Source organism: Nicotiana attenuata, unplaced genomic scaffold, assembly GCF_001879085.1.
Source record: "Nicotiana attenuata strain UT unplaced genomic scaffold, NIATTr2, whole genome shotgun sequence".
Classification (NCBI taxonomy): Eukaryota; Viridiplantae; Streptophyta; class Magnoliopsida; order Solanales; family Solanaceae; genus Nicotiana; species Nicotiana attenuata.
Window position 1 is genome coordinate 1 of NW_017690837.1, and position 4,529 is coordinate 4,529.

The window sequence follows — 4,529 nt, forward strand, 5'->3', positions numbered from 1 at the left end:
AATGATACAATGAGCTCTCTCTCTCTATATATAATACATGTCCTACTCCTAATGCATATGGGATTAAAGATGGTTGAGATACTAGTAAAGTTAAGAAATTTGGGAGTTTTACCAGGGTCAATATCGAGTTAAGATGACCTCGTTTTCAGTGTTTTGAAAGCGCGAGCAAGTCCGTAGCTGGGGTTTTATGATTGAAATTCATATATGGTTTGTGTCCGGGAGGTTTCGAATGAGTTTCGGGGTGGTTTTCGGATCATTTCGGAGAAGTTTGGGTTTTGCTGGTTTCTGGTGCAAAATTGTTCATTCGCAATTGCGAAAACTCTGTTCATTCGCAAATGCGATATCTGCAGCTGAACAAAAGATGACTTAGACGAGATTTTTGATTCATTTCCCAAATTTCAAAACCTAAGCCACAAGAGGCGATTTTCCAAAGAACTTTTCTTCCCCAAATTATTGGTAAGTGAGCTTAAACTAATTTCTTTCAATCTTTCACTACATTTTCATAAGATTCAACCCAAAATCTTAGGTTTCCATGGTGAAATTGGGAGTTTTTGGGTAGAGACTAGGGATTTGACAAATTGGGGATTTAGACCTCAAATTGATGTCAGATTCCAAAACCAATTATATAACCGGGCCTGGGGGTGAATGGCTAATCGGTTTTTTGTCCGAATTTCGGGTTTGGACCAAGCGGGCCTGGGTATTGACTTTTGTTGACTTTTAAAATATCCTAAATTGAATCCTTTGCTATCGTGTGTAGTTCCTAAGGCTTAAATTGAACCATTTGGTTGGTAATTTGCTAGATTCTATTAGTCCAGAGGCTTGTGTGAAGAGAAAAACGGTGATTGAGCTTTGAGTTGGCCGTTGGAGCGAGGTAAGTGTGGGTTAGCCTTGGCTTGAGGGATTAGGTATTATTTGCTTATTTGCTACGTGTTTGAATGTTGAGTACAACATATAGGTGAGGTGACGAGCACCTATGCGTTGTTGTCGAGTCATACCATGCGAGTGAGTCTTTTTCACAAAATGGTAGTTTTTCGTGATCATATTACCCATGCTTTGTTTAGTTTATTATTATGTTGATCGTTCTTATTTGGTATTGATTGAGTATTGATTCAAAGTTGAGGTTGGTATTATGGAACCAATTGTTGAAGTAGGACTTGTTCTTGATATTTCTATCTCCCTGTTGTTATTTTTTCTTTGTTTTGGTGAGGAAGAGTGTTAATGCATGAAGGGTAATGTCGTGCTATGTTTTGTGAGTGTTAATGCACGAAGGATGATGTCGTGTCATATTGTGAGTGTTAATGCACGAAGGGTGATGCCGTGCCATGTTATGAGAGTGTTAATACACGAAGGGTGATGCTGTGCTGTTCTATTGATTATCTGAGGTTGAGAGTAAAAGCACGAAGGGTGATGCTGTGCTTTTTCCGGTACTGTGTTACTAGTTATTATTGGTTCAAGGTGTATTAGCTGATCAAGTTTCTTTACTACTGTGATCCTTTATCTTGTAATCCCCTCAGCATGTCCCCCTTCTGGTATTATCTGTCTACCTCTTACTTGCCATTATTTTGTATATATACTGTTAAATTGCACAAGTTTGTTTGTGTTGTCTTGTCCTAGCCTCGTCACTACTTCGCTGAGGTTAGGCTCGCCACTTACTTGTACATAGGATCGGTTGTACTAATACTACACTGCACTTCTGTGCAGATTTTGGTACTGGCCTGAGTTAACCCCGAGTTTAGCAGCTAGACTTGATCGTCGGGAGACCAAGGTAGATCTGCTAGCGTCCGCAGACCCTGGAGTCTCTTCCTAGTCTTGTTATTTTACTATTTATTTTCCTTCAGAACATTGTATTATCTTTCTGACTCTATTTGTAGTAAATCGTAGTAGCTCGTGAGTTGTGACTCCAGATCCTAAATATTTCAGATATTTTGGGTTTTATAATATTTCGCAAACTCTATTTAGCTTAATTAATTCTGTTATTAAAAATTGGTTGAAGTTGATTTTGTGAATTCTGTAACATTGGCTTGCCTAGCAAGTGAAATGTTAGGCGCCATCACGATCCCGACGGTGGGAATTCCGGGTCATGACAGAAAATAGATGATGAAATAACTAGACTTTATAGAACTTTATAAGGACAAGAAGTACAAATCATGAGCTTCTAAGACTTAGAGTTTAGAAAGCCGGTACGAAGTAAATACATCATCTGTTCGAAATGTACATGAACAAATTAATAAATTTAAAGCTACCAAGAATAAGAGGCAGCTACAACCGGAATACAGGTACGTCTTCAATGCCAACTTCCGCCATACACTGCAACGTCACCATCCAAAATCTGCACGTAAGGTGCAGAAGTGTAGTATAAGTACAACCTACCCTATGTACTCAATAAGTAACAAACCTAACCTTAGGTTGAAAGCAGTGACGAGCTTGGACAACGGTTAGAGTCCAACACTAATAGCCAAGAACAACTCATAATTAATAAAAATAGTACGAGAAACAACTCAAAGATATGATGCTCAGATTGTTCACAGTTACGGAAAAATAGGCATGCTTTACAAGTATAACTGTCACATCCCTTTTTTCACTTCATTAACCCCTCAAAAAATAAATAAAAGTGATTTGTAAAGCTCGAAAGGGTTTTCAATTTTGAAAGTGACAAAAAGATTGTGTTTCGAAGGATTTTCAGATTCGCCACCTGACATTTGGTTTCAATGTGCCAGGTCAGCATTTTTTAAATAACAATTTTTCTTCAAAACACATGTGACTCTTAAACCAGTTTGCACCAGAGATTCAGATAAGGGGGTTCATTTGAGGTGTTAGGCATTCCCCGAGTCTCGTGAAAGTCACGGTTGCATACTCGATCTAGTTGGCCTTTAAAATATTCAAATTGAGGTATAAACACAAAAGAGGCTCGAGGTCGTCCCCACCTAATAAAAGAAAATAAAAATAAAAATAAAATAAAAGTACTAAAAGTTCTATACTATGCTAGGCTAATGCTCCATCGATGATGCCTCGGCCTCCGTTTACATTTACTTCGAAGCATACCCCGGATAAAAATATATACAAGATCCACGGGGCATTCCCCTGAATAAAAACTAAAGAGAACGACCTCTCACCTCGAATAAAAATAAAATAAAAGACCTAAGGTTTGCCTATCCACGTGTGGTCGGCCTAAACATGCTACTAGCGAACGATATAACAAAATAAACAAATAAAAGAAAACTAATTAAAAAGAAAATTTTAAATCATGCTCATGTTCTTTTAACCCTCCTTTTATATATTTATTAATTTATTTAGACCGGTCCCAATTCCTAAGTATACAAGTCAAAGTTTAATAGCTAACGGGCTCGATCTTTCACCTCCCAATATCCAACTATTTTCTTTGTACCTAATTCGTATGGTTTCAGCATCATTAAAATAGTTTTGCAAAGCAATTTAACCAAGTAACTTTCTTCTAAATCAAACCACTATTCCCATCACTTCAACGTGGTAAGCTAATAACAAAAATTAATACATTCATCACATTAAAGATAAGTGAGGCAGAGAAACACAAAAGACAAACATGTATAATGATAAAAAGGAATAGAAAAAGTAAAGAAATGACCTCAAAGTAGCTGGTGTAGAGCCATAAAATTGGAACACGAATCAATTTGGGACCTCATCCGGAAACCGCGAACGGAAGTCCTCGACAGACCAAATTTGTAAGTGCTTTCCCGACGTTGCTGGACTGGTTTTTTCAGCAATTTTGCCGCTGATTTTCAGCCGCCTGTTGGCTGATTTTCACGTTGGTTTCAAGTGGGATTTTGAGGAGTTTCATGGTTGTGTTTTGGAGTCATTTTCGTAGCTGATTTGCTGATTTCGAAGGGCTGTTCTTCAGCTAATTTTGAGCTGGAATTTCAGCTTATTTCAGGGAGTTTTAAAGCTAGATGTGACCTGATTTTTGGGAGGTTTTTAGCAGGTGTTTTTGGTCACTCCTTGGAGCTGTTTTTATGGGAATTTCAGCTGCGTTTTTGTTGCTTGTTTGGACTGATTTTCAACATACTTTCCTGGAATTTTTGGCTGGAATTTCATGGCTTTTGGAGTTGAAGTTTTGGTTGTGATGGAGTGTGTTTGGCGGAAGAAGAAAGGCAACAGCTGCTGCATTTTTGTTCTTAGAGAAAGAAGCTGAGGCGCAGCTTTCCTCGAGCTCTAAGGTTCCTCCTCCTTTGTTTTTCTTGTATTAGGTATTTGTATAGGAATATGAATTAATTGTGGGCTAAGGGAAGTTTGGGCCGAAAATTGCACCTATCAAAACACAAAATTGGCCCAAAATTCATTCTTCTTATCGTTTATTTTTTGGAAAAATAAAATATCAATACTATTTTTGTATTTATTTTTTAATTTTATGAAAGGTAAATAAACTAAAAGTAACTAGATAAAATATCAATTAGCTAAATAAAAGAAAATATTTTTATAATTTTTATTTTTGTGATAAAATAAAGTAAAAGAGTCAAAACTAGTTAAAATAGCGATATTAGACCTAAACTAAATAT

At 37.0% G+C, this 4,529-nt stretch overlaps 1 long non-coding RNA gene across 1 annotated transcript; it reads right to left on the reverse strand.

Moving 5' to 3' along the window:
* Positions 1 to 2,095: 2,095 nt before the first annotated feature.
* LOC109222488 lies at positions 2,096 to 4,290 on the reverse strand. The gene is made up of 2 exons (XR_002067414.1): positions 3,602 to 4,290; positions 2,096 to 2,329 (listed from the first exon to the last, which is right to left on the reverse strand). It is a non-coding gene; the product is annotated as an uncharacterized LOC109222488 (long non-coding RNA).
* Positions 4,291 to 4,529: the final 239 nt, after the last annotated feature.